A 22403-nucleotide genomic window follows, 5' to 3' on the forward strand; every position below is an offset into this window, starting at 1 on the left:
AGTAAGCGTCTTTTAATTTCATAGCTGCAGTGACCATCTGCAGTGATTTTGGAGCCCAAAAAAATAAAGTCTGACAATGTTTCCACTGTTTCCCCATCTATTTCCCATGAAGTGATGGGACCAGATGCCATGATCTTCATTTTCTGAATGTTGAGCTTTAGGCCAACTTTTTCCACTCTCCTCTTTCACTTTCATCAACAGGCTTTTTAGCTCCTCCTCACTTTCTGCCATAAGGGTGGTGTCATCTGCATATCTGAGGTGATTGATATTTCTCCCGGCAATCTTGATTCCAGCTTGTGTTTCTTCCAGTCCAGCATTTCTCATGATGTACTCTGCATAGAAGTTAAATAAGCAGTGTGACAATATACAGCCTTGACGTACTCCTTTTCCTATTTGGAACCAGTCTGTTATTCCATGTCCAGTTCTAACTGTTGCTTCCTGACCTGCATACAGATTTCTCAAGAGGCAGGTTAGGTGGTCTGGTATTCCCATCTCTTTTAGAATTGTCCACAGTTTATTGTGATCCACACAGTCAAAGGCTTTGACATAGTCAATAAAGCAGAAATAGATGTTTTTCTGGAACTCTCTTGCTTTTTCCATGATCCAGCAGATGTTGGCAATTTGATCTCTGGTTCCTCTGCCTTTTCTAAAACCAGCTTGAACATCTGGAAGTTCACGGTTCACATATTGCTAAAGCCTGGCTTGGAGAATTTTGAGCATTACTTTACTAGCGTGTGAGATGAGTACAATTGTGCAGTAGTTTGAGCATTCTTTGGCATTGCCTTTCTTTGAGACTGGAATGAAAACTGACCTTTTCCAGTCTTGTGGCCACTGCTGAGTTTTCCAAATTTGCTGACAGATGGAGTGCAGCACTTTCACAGCATCATCTTTCAGGATTTGAAATAGCTCTACTGGAATTCCATCACCTCCACTAGCTTTGTTCGTAGTGATGCTTTCTAAGGCCACTTGACTTCACATTCCAGGATGTCTGGCTCTAGGTGAGTGATCACACCATCGTGATTATCTGGGTCATGAAGATCTTTTTTGTACAGTTCTTCTGTGTATTCTTGCCACCTCTTCTTAAAATCTTCTGCTTCTGTTAGGTCCATACCATTTCTGTCCTTTATTGAGCCCATCTTTGCATGAAATTTTCCCTTTGTATCTCTAATTTTCTTGAAGAGATCTCTAGTCTTTCCCATTCTGTTGTTTTCCTCTATTTCTTTGCATTGATAGCTGAAGAAGGCTCTCTTATCTCTTCTTGCTATTCTTTGGAACTCTGCATTCAGATGCTTGTATCTTTCCTTTTGACCACAGCCTTGTCTAACTCAATGAAATAAGTCATGCCTGCGGGGCAATCCAAGACAGGCGGGTCATGGTGGAGAGGTCTGACTGAATGTGGTCCACTGGAGAAGGGAATGGCAAACCACTTCAGTATTCTTGCCTTGAGAACCCCATGAACAGTATGAGAAGGCAAAATGATAGGATACTGAAAGAGGAACTCCCCAGGTCAGTAGGTGCCCAATATGCTACTGGAGATCAGTGGAGAAATAACTCCAGAAAGAATGAAGGGATGGAGCCAAAGCAAAAATAATTCCCATAGAAGCAAAATCTGATGCTGTAAAGAGCAATATTGCATAGGAACCTGGAATATCAGGTCCATGAATCAAGGCAAATTGGAAGTGGTCAAACAAGAGATGGCAAGGGTGAACGTCGACATTCTAGGAGTCAGAGAACTAAAATGGACTAGAATGGGTGAATTTAACTCAGATGACCTTTCTTGTCGATAAACTAGGGATAACATTAGTATGTCCCTTAAAGGATGGTTATGAGAATTAAATGAGCTGATTTCTACAAAGAAGTTAGTAGAATGCCTTGCAGATTGCTAACAATTAAAAACACTAGCCATTATTTTAGTCATTACGAATTTCTCTTTTCTAATACAATTTAAGTGCTCTTTTCTGGGTCATTTATATCAGCAACCTCTAAGTCTGGAGGTGTTGCAAGTTTCTCTTACCATGGTTTTATTTCCCTTGTGACATATACTAACAATGCAATGAGAACTCTGAACATATTTCTTTCTGCTTATAACTTAGCAAAATAATAATTAAAGCAAGCATAAAGTGTTAGTTGCTTAGTCGTGTCCGACTCTTTGCGACCCCATAGATTGCAGCATGCTAGGTTCCTCTGTCCATGTCCATGGAATTTTCCAGGCAAGAATACTGGAGTGGGTAGGCCATTCCCTGCTCCAGGGGATCTTCCCAACCCAGGGATTGAACCCGGGTTTCCTGCATTGTGACCTTCTGCATTGCAGGCTTCCCTGGTGGCTCAGATGATAAAGCGTCTGCCTGCAATGCAGGAGACCCGGGTTCGATCCCTGGGTCAGGAAGACCCTCTGGAGAAGGAAATGGCAACCCAATCCAGCATTCTTGCCTGGAAAATCCATGGTCAGAGTAGCCTGATAGTTTACAGACCATGGGGTTGCAGAGTCAGACAGGACTAAGAGACGTCACTTTCACTTTCTCTCCTGCATTTCGGCGGGCAGATTTGTTACCCTTAGAGTCACCAGGGAAGCAAGCATATGCAACAACAAGAATCAGAGCTAAAGAACTCTTACTCCCTACAAAACTTATTAAGACAAAAGCTTCAAAGCATATTTTAAAATACTTTGGTAGTGATTTTTAGCATGTATTAATCTGATAGACTCATTTTTTCAGTTCTTTATCCACTTAGAGCCCCTGGATCTTCAGAATATGGGTAAACACAGAGGCAAGGTTTTGTGTATCTCAGCCAAAGAGGGAAGTAAATGATGATTTTTTTCCCCCTTAAAACACTCAGAGATTTATCTTATTGCAAGTGCAGAGAATGAAGCCTGAGTTTCCTCACTTGACACTCCTCATGAGAAGGAGACAGCACTTCTCCACCAGGGCTCAGCAGGAAAGATCCTTGCCACAGAAAGAGAGCTGAGTTTAGCTGCTTGAATGAGGGGCCACTGGGGTATGTGAGTGTGACTTTGATTACTAAAGTGTGGTCAGACACCTGAAAGATAGCTTCCCATGCATAAGTGGCCACCGACTACAATAACAGCTAAAATCCAATCACAGTCATGCATTTCAAACATAAAAAGTTGTATTGGCTAACTTTACTTTAAGGCCCAAGTCTTCAACACCTGTAGCCTGGTAGCCAAAAGGACATCTTGCCAAAGTGGCAATCGTTTGGAACTGCCCCGGGGACTCTGATTTACAAATAGCCTTTGAAATATAAATTCAAGAGATATATAACTTCATTCATTTCAGATTTGCTGTGAATAAAACCCTGCTATTCAAAATTCCTGATCAATTAAATCTTATCCAGTGTTAAGGGCCAGAAAAATGGGTAAATATGTTATAACATTTAAGGTTTCTGTTAATTAAATATTACAAATAAAACATTAGAGATGTGAAATTGATTTTTATGAGCAACTATAAAAGTCTATTTGGTGAAAAACATGAGTTAAATATATCTCTATCAACAAGTGTTCTTTGAAGTATTTATTGACTTCGTTGACTATTAGTAAATTCATGAAAGGCTGGAACTGCGATTAATATTTCCGAGGAATTAAAGAAGCAATTTCAAACCTATTGGATGAGCTGAAAACAATGCCGCAGCTCTTGAATGATGAGTTTATTTTCCAGAGATTACGGAGTAACATAATACTATTTCTCAATTCATTTATTAAACATATTTAAACCATGGGCTGCATTACTTTAAAGAAATCTATCATGCTTTAAATACTTCTTCCAGGGGAGTGTAATTAGCAAAAGGGCCCTGGGCGCTAAGGCAGATGAATTATGTTGGGAGAGGAAGGGGAGGAGAGGAGGGTGGAGCCGCCGTTCGCCTGGGGATAGTTTGAGTGTGCTAGACTGAGAAAGAGGAAAGGTCAAGGCAGGGATCTGGTGGTTCCTGGTAATCTCAAAATGGAAGTCTTGTCTTGTCTAGATTGGGTTTTTCCAGATTGTGAATGGGGCTCTCTACCTCCTTTCTGCTTCCATCCTCCAGCCTGGCAGTGGATTTAGGAGGGAGGTGGCGGGCGGGTGCCAGTGGTCCTCGTCCGCACTCTCTGCATCCCGGCCCGAGGTCGGCCGGCCTCGCCCACCCTGGGTAAATTCCCGGAGGTCCCGCCCCTCGCTGGAGGAGAACTCCCAGGGGGAGTGCAAACGGGCGTCTGCGAATGTTGACAGTCAAGGAATACGCACATTCAGCGTCGAGGTCCCCGCGGCTTACCCGCACCTATTTTTATAGCTAAGCCAAGGTCACTCTTTAATACCGGGCCAGCGCCTGAGCTGCGGCGTCGCTCTCTGCCTAGCGACGGCAGCCGGGGCGGGGAGAGGGGCCGCGGGGGGCGGGGCGGGGCGGGGGCCGCGGGGCGCCCCCCGGCTGGCCGAGCCCACACCTGCCCGGCGCCCGCGAGACCCGTGAGCCGGGCTGGAGGCAGGGCGGCGTCCCCGGCGCCGAGGAGGGGCCGTGCGGCGCGGGCGGGCGGGGGGATTCGCGGTGGGCGCGGGCGCCGCGCGGCCGCAGAGCCTGGAGGCGCTGCGGCGCGAGTGCGTCACTCCGGCGGAGGGCACGGTGGGCTGCGGCCGGCCCGCCGACCAGGAGCCGGGTGTCCCGGACGGGGGTGCAGGCGGCCGCGCTCGCCCCGGGGACCGCGAGCGGCGCGGCCCGGGCCCGGCCGGGGGTCGCCGGCGAGCCGCCACCCGCTCCATTCATTCCCGCGGCTCCGCCTCCTTTCCCGGGCTCCTCCGGCGGCTCCGGCGGCGCGTCCGAGGTGAGTGCGCGGCCCGTCCCGGGCTGGGGTCTCCGGGCCCAGGCCGAAGCTGCCGGGTCCGGCCTCGCGCCCCGCCGGCCTGGCCCCGCACAGCCGCGGGCAGTGACGCGGGCACGAGCTGCGGGCCTCCGCGAGGGCTCGGGCGCGGCGCAGGCCCACGCCGGCCGCCCCGGCTCGGGGCGCTCGTCCAGCTGCGGGCGACTGGCCGGCTCCTCCGAGGGGCGTGCGGTGCGCCCCCAGGTGCGCCGGCCTCCGCGCCAGCGCCACCATTTTGTGTGAGGGAATGCCTCCTTCTCCTTCCTGCGCCCGCCTCGGCCGGATCCCCCGCTGCTGCCTGCCGAGCCCCCTCCCCTCCTGCCTTTCCCACCTGGAGCCTTTCAGTCCGGGCCGGTGGCCTCGGCGTGGGGGAAGCGGACCTGGTGGCGGGTGGGGCGGGAGCGTTCCGGTTCCGCCACGCAGGTGGCCTCCAAGGATGCTCTGACCAGCTCCCTTACCTGTAACCACTTTTGGATTAGGTATTGTATAGCTTCCCTTCTAAAATACAGGTCGTTGCAATTTTGTTCTGGTTCTTGGCTGCCCATTGTGCAATTTTTCGAGGCCTGTGCCCTAGGAAATCAGTGGGTGAAGCTTTGGATTGTTTATGGCTCAGGGATCTGGGTTACATTTACTTCAGATGAAGTATCTCACTGGCTTTTCAGCTTCTGGAAGTTGGTGTGAGTGTCTTATGTGGAGTAGATTCTAAATTAACCACGACCCCTTCCTCTTTTGCGATATCCTTTCAAAACCTCAAATAAAACGTTCTCGTGTGAGGATTCTTGAGTGGGATAGGGACAGGTTGCTAAAAGACTACCCAAAGGAAAAGTTGTTTTGCGATTCAGAACTGTTAACACATCCTGTCTTTTTCAAGGGTCTTGAGAATTTGGTAGTTGTTGGTTTTAATTTGTCTCCTCACAAATATACTTAAGTTCCTAGTAGGTTATACTCTGGCCATTTGTATTTTATCACTGCATCACAGGGATTAAAGCCTGGAATGGTGGCTGTTGCATAATACACACAGTTGGGCCCTGGAGGGAATTCACCAAAATGGATGTGGGTTTGACGTGCCTTGTGTGTCTGTTTGCATGTACAAAAGATGTACAGGTTATCTTTGCAAGCTGTGTTTTGGTTTTCTCCTACAAGAGGAACGATTTTTATTAGCTAATGTGTACAAGGTTAAGTTTTTGGTATATGGACAAGACTTAAGTTTTTGGTTTTGAAAAATCTATGCTTGTCTCTTTTGTTTTGATTTGTGGGGTGGGGGGCAGTGTGGGTGCGAGCCCAGGGAATGTGGTGGTGAGGGTCCATTTGTGATAAGACTTCCAGCACAAACAATGATAAAATATCAGTCTTTCGTGGAGAGCTTGTATGCTGTCGTAGTGGACTCCTCTCTGAATTTATGATGAGGATTGGTTTAGGGAACTTATATGAGTAGCAACATTGCCTGCTCCTTGAGTGATTACAACCTAAGATGCTTTACCTGTGGATTTTAGATTCTAACCTGTTCCAGATTAGTCTGATCTTTTAAATAGTATTCAAATCATTACCAATTTCTTTAATAGCTTTGTAATATACCTCAAACAAAAGACTTAACTTTGATTTGGAGAAAAAAATATTTTATAATTAGATGCTTTTGAGAGTCATCTGTTTAAACTTTTTAAACCCATCCACTCTAAACTTTTTTCTGATTAGTTGAAGACTCTCACTTACTGTCTGAAAATAAATGATTCCGCCTCATGTACCATCCCTAGCAGAAATGTCATGCTTCTCCCTGCTGACATGTTTTTTGGAGGAGAATTAGGTGAAAGGGACCTTGGACCTTGAGAGATGAGTCTTGTTTTAGAGAACTTAAGGATTGCCTGTGCCCTGACTGGACCTGTTATAGGTCCCTGAGGATTAACATCGTTCCTGCCAGGAAGTTCAGCACAGAGTAAAAAGAGAAAAAAAGAGCGTGATTTTAGTTACTAGCTTTTCCGATGAGGTGTTAGTTTTAGGTTACACCAGAGGTAGCTTTCATTTATTCAACACACACTGAGTGTCTTATGCTGTAGGGTGCAAAAACAGACAAACTCCACTCTCACGATGCTTATATAGTCCAACATTGTGGATTAAAATGTTAAAAATTCCTTAATCTAAATGCACAGAGGTTTTGGCTAATATGTATTGAGAACAAATCAATTTAGTAAATTGCCTTTTTTAAAACAGCCCAGATTGCATGTGGGGGTCCCCTGCATTTATGGATTCAGGAGAGGAGAAAGAGGGTTCAGTTGCTGAAAGAAACTGAGAAAGGAAAGAAGCTAATAAACTTGAGAGTATTGTCCAAGGAAAGAGAAACTTGACAGTAGTCAATTGGGTCTGATCTGTCATAAGGACAAGAGGGGTAAAATGAAAGTAATCCCTTGAATTTGGGAACTGAGAGGTTATTATTGGAGGAGTGATATCAGTATAGTGATAATGGAGAAGCCAATTTCAGTGAAAAGCTGTAGAGAAAAAGTCAATGAACTTGACTTTTTGTTGTACAATGATAATATAATAAACTATTGATAAGGAATTTAGTCTATAAAGTCTTTAAACATATTACTCATGCTTTCAAGTTTACATCAACCGGCCCTTCATATATCAGGTGAACTTATTCTGATTCTTAAGTTAACAGTAGTTGTTATTCAGAGGCAGTATAATTCCACAATTTAAGCCAAATAGGTATGTTTGAACCTTGCCTTGTAAGAGTAGTTATAATAGAGTTTATCTCAAAATGTTAGCAGAATTAAATGTGATAACATTCCTAAAGGTGAGCTACTACTAGTATTGTCATCAGTGAAATTAGAATTTTTTTTTTAAGTATCTAGTTCAGTGTTCCTCAACTTTTTCTCCTTTTTATTATGTTCTCCCCACAGTCATGCAGTGTACAGCACTTTTTTGAGGTACATTTCAAAACTAGGACTTTTTCTTTTTTAAAATTGTGTTCTCTACCACTTGTCAGTCAGAGCTTTTGCTCTTCATGAGATAAAGTATAACCAAAATGAGTTGAGTTGGTAGAGTTCAAATTAAAAACAAGAAATCTTTTGGTTTTCATTAGTTTGTGTATTAATGTGGGGAAATGAGTGTTGTTTTGAAAAATTGAATGTAATGTATATAATCCCCCATATAGCTCTTGTGGATCCCAGAATAAGAATCTTATCTTCTTATTTTAGATCTGGATACTTCCCTGGAGGCCCAGTGGTTAAGACTCTGCACGTCCACTGAAGGGGCATGGGTTTGATCCTTGGTCAGGGATCTACTATCCCACATGCTGTGTGGTAGGGCCAAAAAATAAAAGTAAAAAAACAATTGTTTTTTATATCTGGTCCTATTTTCTATTAATTGCATATCTGTATGAGTGGCAAATATAGTTATATTTAGCAAAAAGCAACCACATGTTTGAAGTATTGATATTTAGCTTTGTAATTTAATGCATATTTTAAAGTATTTGAAATTAACTTCAAGGCTGAGGAGATTTATTGATAAAATTTTCTAGACCATTAGAAAAGAACTGAGGTGATTCTAAGTGAAGTGAAACTTTGGTGAATACTAACTTTTTGTATCTGAGCAGCTTTTCAGAACGGCAACAAGAACAAAAAGCGTAGTTCTATGAAATGATTCCTGTGATTTTACAACTGCATATACAAATAATCACTCAGCTGAATTCTGTGGACTCTTGGCTCTCCTGTCTAGAACTGGCTTAGGTGAAGATGGATGTCCTTGCACCTTGGGTGGAGAGATGTTACTCCAGTCAGAACTGGAATGTATTGGCAGTCACTGACGGTACTCTCTGAAGAGCTAATTAGTTGATCTGTATTTTCATGAGGTGTGATACATTTGTGGATAGATTTTACTGTTGGAAATGCTCATTTCTCTTGACTCTTTAGAGGTATGTTGACTAAGCCTAAGTTTTCATCTGTATATTGACACCTCAGATATTTGAAGGGAAGTTTCTTGCCTTCTTTCTAAGACTTGTCCAACAGGACTTGCCCTCACTGATTTCTCCCTAGTTCCTTTTCCTCATCTTCCATACTGTTGTTTCCAAATCCTTTGCCATCCTGATTGTTTTTCAGTGTTCAGTTCAGTCGCTCAGTCGTGTCTGACTCTTTGCGACCCCATGAACCACAGCACGCCAGGCCTCCCTGTCCATCACCAACTCCCGGAGTTTACCCAAACTCTTGTCCATTGAGTTGGTGATGCCATTTCAGTGTAGTTTTCTTAAGATGTGATCCTCAGGATGGAATAAAAGACTGAATGGAGTCTGACATATGAAGAGGCCAGGGGTCCTTTTCCATTTCTGCATCTCCTAATTGTTGTTCAGTCGCTCAGTCATGTCCAACTCTTTTTGATCCCATGGACTGCAGCATGCCAGGCTTCCCTGTCCGTCACCATCTCCCAGAGTTTACTCAAACACGTGTCCACTCAGTCAGTGATGCTGTCCGACCTATCTAAAGGAAAGGGTTGATTTCCTTTAGGATTGACTGGTTTGATCTCCTTGCTGTCCCAGGGACTCTCAAGAGTCTTCTCCAGCACCACAGTTTGAAAGAGTCAATTCTTCAGCGCTCAGCCTTCTTTATGGTCCAGTTCTCACATTGGTACATGACTGATGGAAAAACCATAGCTTTGACTAGATGGACCTTTGTCAGCAAAGTGATGTCTGTGCTTTTTAATATGCTGGGTTTGTCATAACTTTCCATGCAAGGAGCAAGCATCTTTTAATTTCACGGCTGCAGTCACCATCCACAGTGATTTTGGAGCCCAAGAACATGAAGTCTGGCACTGTTTCCCCATCTATTTGCCACAAAGTGATGGGACCAGATCCCATGATTCTAGTTTTTTGAATGTTGAGTTTTAAGCCAGATTTTTCACTCTCCTCTTCGACTTTCATGAAGAGGCGCGTTAGTTTTTCTTCACTTTCTGCCATAAGGGTGATGTCATCTGCATATTTGAGGTTATTGATATTTCTCCTGGCAGTCTTGATTCCAGCCTGTGCTTCATCCGGTCCAACATATCTCATGGTATACTCTGCATAAAAGTTAAATAAGCGTGGTGACAGTATATATCCTTGAGGTACACCTTTCCTAATTTTGAATGAAGCCCTATTGTGGGATCATTTTGCTTTAACTTAGGGAAAAAAACCACTTGCTCATAATTCATATTGACTCTAGTACCAGCTGAATCTCTTTTATTTTGTCAGCTTTTAAGTTTCCCTTTCATTTTAAAATGGTTGGCTTTGTATTCATTGTGTAGTAAACATTTTAAAATTCTGAAGGTGGATCATAGTGATTAGAACAAGTATCTAAAGTCTGAAGAGAGGATACTGCAAGATTCAAAAAAATCTAACACTTAATGAGTGACTGAACAATATGCTTGATATATGATATTTGTATGATCAGGTAATTATGGGTTAATATTGACTTTTATCTTGATCTAGGGACCTGATTAAATCCCTCTGGAGAGAGATTGCCTAAGTTTAAAGACTCTGCCACTTAACAGCTGTGTGAACTTGGCAACTTGACATTTTCACACTTGAGGCTCCTCATTGGAAGAATGTGTGTAAGAATAGTTAACCTCATAGAATCATTTTGAGGAATAAATTATTTATTATATGTAGAATATTGAGCATAATGCCTCGTGCAAGGGAAGCAAGCAACAAATGATAGTTCTTTCATCATCAGAAAATATTTTGAGTTAGAATGAATGATTATTCATTAGATGGTACCAACCTTTTGTAAATTAAGTGCCTTTTCCCCTGTCTTCTTCCTCTAAGTGGTCATGCATGACCTAAGGTATTAGTTAGAAAGGACATCAGAGATCATTTGATCCATCCCTACTTTTTTGGAAAAATTATGCTTCTCTGGAGTTTTGAGCCTGGTAGAATAGATGAAGAAAAGATAGAATAGGTAAATCACACTCTCCTGTGATAAGTATGTTAAAAGAAGTATGCATGAGGAACTTGCAAGAAACTCATATACGTTTCTCAAGTTGTCTCCCTTCATTTTTGCCTATTAATCCATCCTACACGCAGCTGCTGGGTTAATTGTCTTAAACCATAGCCTTAGGTGTCTCTCTTCTGCTCAGGATCTTTAAATTATCTCCTTCTGTGTGCAAAATAAAATCCAAACTCTTTAATCTGGTGTTCTTGGCCTGTTATTTCTATCCTCAATTTATTTTTCTAGTGTACATGTCCCTACTTTGTATATACCTTAACTCTCTTGATGAATCCAACTACTTGCTATTCTCAGTATGCTTTCTGGCTTCGTTTTAGCATTCCCGTCCTAGAGGGTCTCCCCTTCTCTCTGCCTGTTGAGAGACCATCTATTGCTCTTCCTCTAGCTGCAGAACTTCACATGGATTTCATCTGTGGCAGTTCTTTGTTCTAGCACCAGTGTGTGGTTTGTTTATGCAAACTTGTTCAGTCATTCATCATTCGTTTATATAGTAATATGTATTGAAGCCAGGTGGCTCAGTGGTAAAGAATCTGCCTGCAAAGCAGGAGATGCAGGTTCGGTTCCTAGGTTGGGGAGACCCCTGGAGAAGGAAATGGCCACCAACTCCAGTATTCTTTGCCTGGGAAATCCCACGGACAGAGGAGCCTGGCAGGCTACAGTCCTTAGGGTCGCGAAGAGTCGGACACGACTTAGCGATTAAACAACAAATATATTGAAGCCAGAGAGGAAGGCTACTACTATCTCTCTTTTCCTCTGGGCCTGCTGCCAGTGAAATGTAAGAAAACAATTTCACTTGACCTTGTTAAGCATACACACCTGAGTTTGCAGGAAGATTGCAAGAGTAGGTGTGTGAGGCTGTGGCTCGCAGTGCAGAGTGGGAGAAGCCTGGAAGGGAAGGTGGAATGTTTAGCCTGTAGTTGGGAGGCTGCTTTTTTTTTTTTTTTCAAGTTGGTGTGATACTCTGCAAGGAGCAGCAACCCTTGGTTACATTTTTTTGTTGTGTAGTGAAAATATTAGGAAATGGGGTGAGGTGGTGGTGATGGTGGTAGTGGTGATTGCCACTCAGCGGAATATTTCATAAGTTGTAAGCCAACATTAAGAACCAAGGTTTGTTTTTGTTCGAGTATTTCCTTTAAAATGAAAATATCCATCTTCATGGTTCTAATGAGACATATCTCTGTGATATTATATGGTCAAGATATGTACAGCAAATGCATATTGTTTAGACTCCTGTTTTTTAAAATTGCCTATGTCCTTTAGATTCACTATGTCAAACTTGTATTTTCTTTAAGCACTATAAAATTGAATCTATTTCATGGTAAAGAAGCCAGGTTTAAAAAAAAAAAGATTGTCTAATGTTGAAATGAAGGACAAAACTTTATGGTGTATTCATTTAAATAGTTCTTATTTTGTCCCTCCTGAGGTTTATAAACTGCTCCTGTGAGATTATAAACAGTGTTTAATAATCTGGGTCATGACGGGCTGGGGTAGCTGACATGTTCTAGAGGCAAAGGTATTCTTTTCTGCAGAACCACATGTGGTCGATCAATGGAAGCTTCAGTTACAAGCACATGTCTGTTTCACATATCGCCTATTTATTGTTAGGCTTTTGCATATGTACCTGAGAAATGTAAGTAGCTGACTATATCTTCCTCCAAGTGTATAGACAGGAAGATAAGGATTTAGCATCCATTCCTGAGTGTGGTTGTTTAGTATTTGTGGTCTGACTCATTTTGCTTAGGAGTCCCATGTCAGCCCTATGAGCCTTGCTTGCCTTCCCAAGATAGAACCTCCCAAATCATTCTTCTCCCTTGGAGGTTGGATGCAGGCATGTAACCTAAATTTTGTCAGAGTTGCATCCAAGAGGGCCTACACTACACAGTGAGCGATTGAGGAAGGAGGCTCCATGTGGAATCTCCTTTCTTCCCTTGGTTCTTCCTCCTTTACCAGGAATATCTACTGTTAATGTGAGCTCTTCCAGATCATTTCTGTACAAACATAAATATATACCAATATTTTACATCCAATAGTCTTTTTAAAAAAATTTGAGTTGAGCATTTTTATGTTTGTTTTTCTTGTTTTATGAATTGTCTGTTTATGCCACCTGCTTATTTATTTGCTTAGTTTAAAAACTTTTGTATTAAGGAAGCTATTTCTTATGGATCATATTGGTTATATAAAGTTTGTCCCAGAGTTTTTTGATGTAAAAATTTTAATGTATATTCAAGGTTTTTACTTTGAACTTTATTCCTTCTTCAGAGGTCCTTTTCCTCTCTCTGTTATGCTAATTTGCTTATGGCCACACAGCTAGTCTGGTGGCTCAGACAGTAAAGAATCCACCTGCAATGCAAGAGGCACAGGTTCGATCCCTGGATCGGGAGGATCCTTTGGAGAGGGAAATGGCAATCCACTGCAGTGTTCTTGCCTGGAGAACTCCATGGATGGAGGAGCCTAGTGGGCTACAGTCCATAAGGTCGCAAAGAGTCGGACACGACTGAGCGGCCAGCACTTGCACTTTCACCCAGCTAGTAATCCTGGCAGTTTTGGCTGGAGACCACACTCCCTTAACTAGTATTCTACACATTCTGCCTTTCAAGTGCATCAGCTTCTATGCCGTGTGACTGGATTTTGCTTTTGTAAGTCCTGAAACATGCCAGGTACCCATTACCTTCATGTTTAAATGATTTCTTAGATGTAGGACCATTTTTCTAGAAATGAAGAGGGAATTAAACTCTTAGAAAGAAAACGGCTAAGATTTCTCTTGGTATGTGTGAGCAGTCTTGTACCATCTTAGGGTCCTAATGTGCTGTGCTTTCTGGCCCAGCATGGTAACTAAAAGGATCAGCCTCACAGCCAGACTGCCTGGGGTCAAATCCGAGCTTTGCTGCTTATTATAGGTGGGGCGGTTGGTAAAGAATCTGCCTGTAATGCAAAAAGACGTGAGATGTGGGTTGGGAAGATCCCCTGGAGAAGGAAATGGCAACCTACTGCAGTATTCTTGCCTGGGAAATTCCACGGACAGAGGAGCCTGGTGGCTACAGTGCGCACAGTTGCAGAGAGTCGGACACGGACTGAGTCTGCACACACAGACATAGTGTGCCTTGAACAGGTTATGCTGCAGCTGTGTGTGTTTAGTTTCCTCATCTGACAAATGAGATGATTAAATCGCCCGCTTCATGAATTGGAGATAAAAACTCTATCAGGGATACATGTGAACTGTTTCAAATAGAATCAGGTGCATAATCCATGTTGGCTCAGTGATTATGACTTCAAAAGGTGATTTTTGTTCTCTACTTGAAATAAAAAAGGTAACAAATATAAACCACGTTTGTAGGACTTACCTGTAGCTCAGACAGTAAAGAATCTGCCTGCAACACAGGAGACCTGGGTTTGATCCCTGGGTCCGGGAAATTCCCTGGAGAAGGGAATGGCAACCCACTCCAGTATTCTTCCCTGGAGAATCCCATGGACAGAGGAACCTGGCGGGCTACAGTCCGTGGGGTCGCAAAGAGTTGGATGCGACTGACACTACTGCTACTATGAACCACATTTAACCTCCTGTCCCGTTACCCATAGATTCATAGGCATCTTTACCTACCTGTAATCAAATCTTTTTCCTCTCTCAGGGGATAGAAGAGGATTTCTGAGCATTGTTGAGCCCACCTGAGTGTTGGTAACTGTAGCAGTCTGTTCAGTGGCTTCATTTTTGTCATACTGAAAAACGCAGTTCTAAGAGGGGAGAGAGATTCATCTTGGATTTAGGGCCTTATGTAGGACAGGAGGGGAGAAGGATAAAAGGTGAGTAGACTAAAGTTGAGCTGATGTGTAATACAGGACCTAAGTTAGTCAGCGAAGGATATGATGATGGTGGGGAGAAAAGAGACAAGGGGAGAATCATAATAAGGTCCAGAAACAGGCCTTTTGTGTGAAAGGTTGAGAGCATTGCAGATTTTGTTACTTGGATACCTAACCTATTTTTGGTCTGGGGAAACAATCAGCAGAGGTAGGATCAAGGCTTGGACTGGTTGAGATAATTATTTTTTTTCCTAAGAACCCTTTCAGCTCTAAAATCTCCATAATTCTTTGTATCTTCTCCTCCTAAAGCCCTCAATAATAGCCACACTATTGAAGTAACTTAGGAACTCAAGTTAAAAATACGTATTTTTTCTTGCTTTAAGAATATATCTGATGGGCGGGAGTCTAAAAAGAGAGGGGATATATGTTAAAAAATAATAATAAAGATGCTGATATTCAGGAAAAAAAAAAGAAATAAGAACATTAAATAGTCATACAAAAAGTTCCACATACTTTCAAAGAGGATTCTTATTTTCAGGTATAGTTTTAATAATTTGGAAATTATAATGTATAGCTTCAAAGTGATAATAAAATATTATAGAATAAAAAAATATATTTGATATCTAGTAATTAACCTTAAAAAGGAGGGGAAATCACAGTAATATTTGATTTTTAGCTCTTTCTCATAGTTTCTTTCTTAAAGAACATTCATTCTTGCAAACTGTTACATAATTTTTCAGGAAAAGGGGATGGAATTATTAAAAGATGGGTATAAAATAGCTGGTGGGCCGCTTATGTTTTTATGTAAGAGGTGTATTATGTTTTTATACAAGTTATCCAGGATTAATGAGCATACCATTTACTTAATTTATAAATTAATTTGGACACTTTCTACACTTCATTGTCCATTCTGCGTAAAAATTTTGATGAGTTAGTTTGCTTAAGGGGACATTAAGCTTTCTCATTCATGTAGAATCTAGTTAGGCCTTTTGGTTCATCTCATGGGCAGAGCATAAAGTACTTGACACAATTTGATCTGACAGCCTTACAGTTATATAACATAGGACAGAAGCTTAAAAACAACAATAAAAGAGAGAGAAGTCACTGATGTTTTTCATAGCAAGCTGTAGCTCTCCAAAACCTTACTAACCTTCTCTGTCTCCCTAAGCCTAGCAGAACCAGCTTAAGGCTAGTAACTTACAGTCTTAAGCTAACCGATATTTTTTAAAATAAACAATCACAAACTTTTAGAGGTGAAAAGGTCCTTAGGATTATCCTGTCTAGTTGCATCACATTACCAGTGAGAATACAGAAGACTTAAGATGGTGAGTAACTTGCCTAGGGTCACGAAGCTGGCTAGTGGCAAAACTAACCTGAGCATCCTCACAGGATTCCAATACAAGTACTCTTTCTGGTGTAATACGTGAATACAATGTTTAGTAACAAGGTGCACTTGCGATATTTTATATAAGTAAATTTCTTATGACAAAGAGTGTGATATTTGATTTTGCATATTGAGTAAAAAATAATTACAGTGGAATGCCTATTTGCTCGTCTGGATTCATATTCTTCTAGCTCCACCAGTGGTGTGACATTGATCATGTCTTAATCTCTAAAGCTCCATTTCTTCATCTGTAGAATGGGGCTGATAGAAGTACCTCATTATATATTACATGCAGCATTCTCTTTAAAGTCTGGTATGTTGTCATTTCTCAGTAAATGTTACCTGCTGCTATTACTGATTTATAGTTCTTTCATCTTTTAAAAATACTCATCAGTGATTGTTTAGCCAATAAAGCTTAGCACTGAGAGTGACCAGTAATAAAAGTAATGGATTTAAGGACAGATTTGAAAACACAGAAATATTTTAGAAGGGGTGTGTGTTTGGGCCTTTGGAATTGGGGAAGTTTTTTCATATTAAAAGCTATGATGCTATAGTTGTTTTTAAACTATATTCAAAAATAACAACTTTTAAGTTTGTTGGGAGATGCCCTGGAGGTGAAATGAGAGAGAAAATAGTGAAATAATTTCTTTTATAGTGAAGAAGAAATACATTCATTTCAAACTAGCTTTGCTGCCACAAAAATGGTCGACTTAAGGACATTTAGTCATGCTTCCCCCTGGAGAAGGAAATGGCAACCCACTTCAGTATTCTTGCCTGGAGAATCCCCATTGACAGAGGAGCATGGAGGCTACAGTCCACCGCGTTGCAAAAGTCAGACACGACTTAGCAATTAAACCACCAGTCATGCTTCCATGTCTCCAAAAAAGGTTTTAAAAAAAAAAAACTTTCAATGTTGGTCACTCAGTTGTGCCTGACTCTGCAACCCCATGGACTGTAATCCACCAGGCACCTCCATCCATGGGATTTCCCAGGCAAGAATACTGGAGTGGGTTGCCATTTCCTTCTCCAGGGGATCTTCTCAACCCAGGGATTGAACCCAGGTCTCCTGCATTACAGTCTTTACCATCTGAGCCACCAGGAAAATGAACAATATTAAAGTCAAGTCAGGTGCATCTGGAAATCGCCACATTTCTAGTGCTCCAAGTCTAAAGGTTTTCACTGTAAAATAACGACTCATAAATGTGACACAGAGCCAGTGTTTCACTTGCTCTGGAGGATGGGCTTGGGTGTCAGGTCCATGCCTGGGTCTGAGGTTTGCCACCCACTCTCTCTCTCTGACTTTGGGGAAATGATTAACATCTCCAAGATAGTTTACTTTTCTATAAAATAAGAATATTAATTGGGTCCACCACATATCATTCAAGCCTCAAGGCTTGAATGAAAGTGCATGACGTTCTTTTAGCCCAGTTCTGACACATTCTGGCACTTAATAAAAGTTAGTTATTAAAAAAGAAGGGAAATCACAACATCTAACCAAATTTTTTCCCTCTGGTAATGCTCATTATGCAAATTTCAGGTATTTACATGATTGAATTTCAGGAAAACAGAATTGTTTCATTTTGTGTTTATATAATCTTTAACTAAAAATACAAATAAACCCAGAAGAGATTATTTTTTGTATTTTAAAACATCAGTTTGAAAAGGTTTAAGAATAAAGGATAATTAATTTCTCTTTTTACAACTAGGCATGTTCTACTTGCCTTTGATCTTTAGCAGTGTCTTCTTAATGGTAAGCACTACACTACTGGAGATTTAGGAGGTATTTTTAATTGATATTCAGGTGAATATTTAAGTTATAGAAATTTGAATGCTGATTAGGAAAATGTATAATCTCATATTTCAAGTTGAGGATTTCATAGGCTTTATAGTTTAGGATGAATAAATGTTTTTTTTAAAGTAATCTTCAATTATTAATTTATATTTTATCCTTTACATCATGGTTACTCTTAGCAAATAAAAAATTTTAATATCTCATTCACACCTTGTTTTGGTAGTTAATGTTTTAGAGAGTCTTTTGAGTTGGTTTAAGAGGAATACTTTTTAAATTGACCTTGGCATGTGGGATCTTAGTTCCCTTGACTAGGGATCTAATCTGTGCCCCGCTGTGGTTGTAGCATGGAGTCTTAGCCACTGGGCCTCCAGGGGAAGTCCCAGGAATACTTTCATTCTTGAACTTAAGTGCCTTTGAATGTTTTACTTGGTTACAAAGTTGAGATTTTGTCTGCAGGAAAGCAAAAACAGTTACTGTAGTAACATTCTTTTAACTAGTGTCCTCCTTATGCTTCTTTCACGTGCCGTGGACCATTTCCTGTTTTTAGTTTTTGTAAGAAAAAAAATTTTTTTTATTTGGTTACATTGAGTCTTAATTGCAGCATGTGGGATCTAGTTCCCCGACCAGGGATTGAACCTGGGCCCCTGCATGGGGAGTGTGGAGTCTTACCCATTGGATCACTAGGGAAGTCCCGTGTTTCTTCATTATAGGTGATGGTTTGACTGTAGAACATACTGTTGTATTTGCTTAGTTTGCTTTTTCATATTGACTTTGATAGAGATACAAAGATTTGCCAAACTAACAAATAAGCTTCCTTCAATGCAGAGCTACTGTTGTATCTTATGATCCCTTTCTAACTGTAACATCTTATTTAGATAAGCTCCTGATGGTTCTCTGTTTTTTTATTTTTTGGTTATCTCTTGAAATTCAGTTTTTATTTTCCTCCTTTTCACAAGTTGGCTGGAAGTCCTGTGGTATTGCTTTCATAAATAGTGTCACAAGTTTTTCTTACTTTCTCCTTTTATTTAGACATTTACTAGCAGATGGGTTGAATTTAAGTGTTCTATTTCTAGGTTCTGATTTTTTAAAATTAAAATCAGCTTACTTAAAAAAATTATATATATTTACAAATTAAGGTCCCAGTCATATGTACATTAGGTTTTAAAGTTCTTAGGACCAATATTTCAGATTATGATTAAAAAAGGAACTTCCTCTCATTAACATATCTTCAGAATTCAGAAAAATATATTTAACTGTATGTTAATATGTCTTTTTTGTGTTTATCTCATTTCTATTAGATATTAAGTTCCTTATCTAATGATACTTTTGTTGTATTTAAATAGATTTGAAGGTCACTTTAGAGAAAAGTAACTTATTTTTTCAGTGACTTTTCCCCTAAATTTAAAAAAAAAAAAAATTGGGACTTCAGTGGCTGAGACTCTGAGTTCCCATGAGGGGGCCAGGGTTCAATCCCTGGCCAGGGAACTAGCCCACATGCTGCAGCTAAGACCCAGCACAGCCACATAAATAAATATTTTTTTAATGGGCAGAATTAATCTCTCATTTCAATATATTGTAAGACAGACCAGTGAAACAGTACTATCTATTAAAAAGTCCTGGACTTTCCATTTATTGTTTCTTCTTACTGGTTATTATTATATATATGAGGGCTTGATTTCTCTATGTAATTTTATATCTTACCATTTTACTACGTTTTCTTAATTGTTTGGAATAATTTTTCCTTTTTTTTTTTTTTTTTTTGGTTTTTCAGTTAAATGTATTATTTGCAAATTGGGGTAGAGATAGTCTCCTTTTCCCCTAACCCATGCACCTGTCCCCAGTTGTTATGCCTCTAATTGCTTTTTTCTTTAATTTTTTAGTTAACTACTTAATTAACTATTGGCTGTGCTGGGTCACGCTGTGCGTGAGCTTTCTCTAGTTGTGGCGAGGCGGGGTTCCTCTCTAGTTGCTGTGCTCGGGATTCTCATTGCTTCTCTTGCTGAGGAGCGCGGGCTCTAGGGTGTGTCGGTGTCAGTCGTCGTGGCTCGTGGGCTCTAGACCTCAGGCTCAGTACTTGCAGTATGTGGGCTTAGTTGTCCCATGGCCTGTGGAACCATCCTGGACCAGGGATTGAACCTCTGTTTCTGCATTGGCAGATGGATTCTTAACCACTGCTGCTGCTGCTAAGTCGCTTCAGTCGTGTCCGACTCTGTACAACCCCTAGAAGGCAGCCCACCAGGCTCTGCCGTCCCTGGGATTCTCCAGGCAAGAACACTGGAGTGGGTTGCCATTTCCTTCTCCATGCATGAAAGTGAAAAGTGAAAGTGAAGTCGCTCAGTCGTGTCCAACTCCTAGCGACCCCATGGACTGTAGCCCACCAGGCTCCTCTGTCCATGGGATTTTCCAGGCAAGAGCACTGGAGTGGGGGTGCCATTGCCTTCTCTTAACCACTAGGGAAGTTTTAATTTTCTCGACTAATTGCATTAGCAAGTACGTATCATATTATTTATTAGTTAAGTCCTTATTTTTCTTGACTTTAGTGAAAAATCTTTAGTGTCCCCACCCCCTTTAGGTTGTTGGTTTCCTTTTTTTAACAGCTGTATTTATGAGAGATACAGTTTACAAACTAAATTCTTAAAGAGATGGGAATACAAGACCATCTTACCTGCCTTCCGAGAAACCTGTATGCAGGTCAAGAAGCAACAGTTAGAACTAGACATGGAACAATGGACTGGTTCCACATTGGGAAAGGAGTACATCAAGTCTGTATGTTGTCACCCTGCTTATTTAACTTCTGTGCAGAGTATGTCATGTGAAATGCCAGGTTGGATAAAGCACAAGCTGTAATCAAGATTGCTGGGAGAAACATCAATAATTTCAGATATGCAGATGACACCACCCTTATGGCAGAAAGTGAAGAGGAACTAAAGAACCTCTTGATGAAGGTCACAGAGGAGAATGAAAAAGCTGGCTTAAAACTCAGCATTCAAAAAACTAAGATCATGGCATCTGGTCCCATTACTTCATGACAGACAGATGTAGAAAAAATGGAAACAGTGACATTTTATTTTCTTGGGCTCCAAAATCACAGCGGATGGTGACTGCAGCCATGAAATTAAAAGACACTTGCTCCTTGGAAGAAAAGCCATGACAAACGTAGACAGTGTATTAAAAAGTGGAGACATTGCTTTGACAAAGATCTGTAAAGTCAAAGCTACGGTTTTCCCAGTAGTAATGTGCAGATGTGAGAGTTGGACCATAAAGAAGGCTGAGCGCGGAAGACTTGATGCTTTTGAACTGTGTTGGAGAAGACTCTTGAGAGTCCCTTGGACTGCAAGGAGATCAAACCAGTCAATCCTAAAGGAAGTCAACCCTGAATATTCATCGGATGCTGAAGCTTCAATACTTTGGCCACCTGATGTGAAGAGCTGACTCATTGGAAAAGACCCTGATGCTGGAAAAGATTGAGGGCAGGAGGAGAAAGGAGTGACAGTGAGATGGTTGGATGACATTATCAATTTGATGGACATGAGTTTGAGCAAACTCAGAGAGATGGTGAAGGACAGGGAAGCCTGGCATGGTGCAGTCCTTGGGGTCGCAAAAAGAAATGACTGAGTGACTGAAAAACATTTACCCGTTACAGCTGTACTTCAGTGATTTTTTTTTTAAGTAAATTTATAAGGCTGTTCAACCATCACTAAAATGTATTTGTAAATGTTTCTGTGACTCTGAAAAGTTCCTGTGTCCTTTTACAGTGACTCTTATGTTGAGAGGTATATGATGATTTATTTCTATGCATGTGTGTTTATATCCTATACCTTATAAATATTTAGTTTTGTCATTTAAGGAATTATTCATTTTTTACAATTGAAGTATAGTGGATTTACAGTATTAGTTTCAGATGTGTAAAACAGTGATTCAGTGTTTTTGTAGGTTATATTCCATTTATGATACAGTGGTAAAGAATATGCCTGCCAGTGCAGGAGATGCAAGAACCTCAGGTTCAATCTCTGGGTCGGGCAGATCCTCTGAGGGCATGGCAGTCCACTCTAGTGTTCTTGTGTGGAAAATTCCATAGACAGAGAAGCCTGGTGGGCTACAGTCCAAGCGGTCAAAAAGTAGGACATGACTGTGTGTGTGTGTGCACGGATGCACATGCACACAGACAGACAGATGCACACAGACCGACACACACCCCATTTAAAGTTGTAATCATACATTTCCCTGTACGGAACAGTATATCCTTGTAGCTTATTTTATACATGGTAGTTTGTACTTTTTAATTCCCTAACTCCGTCTTGTCCCTTTCTACTTCTTCCCACTGATAAACACCAGCTTGTTCTCTGTATCCGTGAATTTGTTTTGTTATATTCATTGTTTGTTTTATTTTTTAGATTCCACATATAACGTGTAATATTTGTCTTTCTCTGAGTTAATTCAGTAAGCATATTACCTTCTAGGTCCATCCATGTTATTCTTTAAAAGAAAAAATGTCATTCTTTTTTTTAATGACTGAGTAGTATTGCATTATACACACACACACACACACACACACCCCACACGCACACATAATACCACATTAAAAAAAATCTGATCTTCTTAATCCATTCATCTGGAAACTTA

General features: G+C 41.0%; 1 protein-coding gene across 2 annotated transcripts in view; it reads left to right on the forward strand.

The window, feature by feature from the left end:
* Positions 1–4410: 4410 nt before the first annotated feature.
* The window catches only part of FAM169A (family with sequence similarity 169 member A), a 67851-nt gene continuing 49858 nt past the window's right edge, over positions 4411–22403 (forward strand). The window contains exon 1 of one of the 2 annotated variants that reach the window (XM_069555728.1): positions 4411–4804. The gene's annotated coding sequence lies outside the window, so the exon portion shown is untranslated. The remainder of the gene's footprint in view (positions 4805–22403) is intronic. The other variant, XM_069555729.1, reaches the window with a different exon arrangement.

The sequence above is a fragment of the Ovis canadensis genome, chromosome 16 (assembly GCF_042477335.2).
Source record: "Ovis canadensis isolate MfBH-ARS-UI-01 breed Bighorn chromosome 16, ARS-UI_OviCan_v2, whole genome shotgun sequence".
Taxonomy (NCBI): domain Eukaryota; kingdom Metazoa; phylum Chordata; class Mammalia; order Artiodactyla; family Bovidae; genus Ovis; species Ovis canadensis.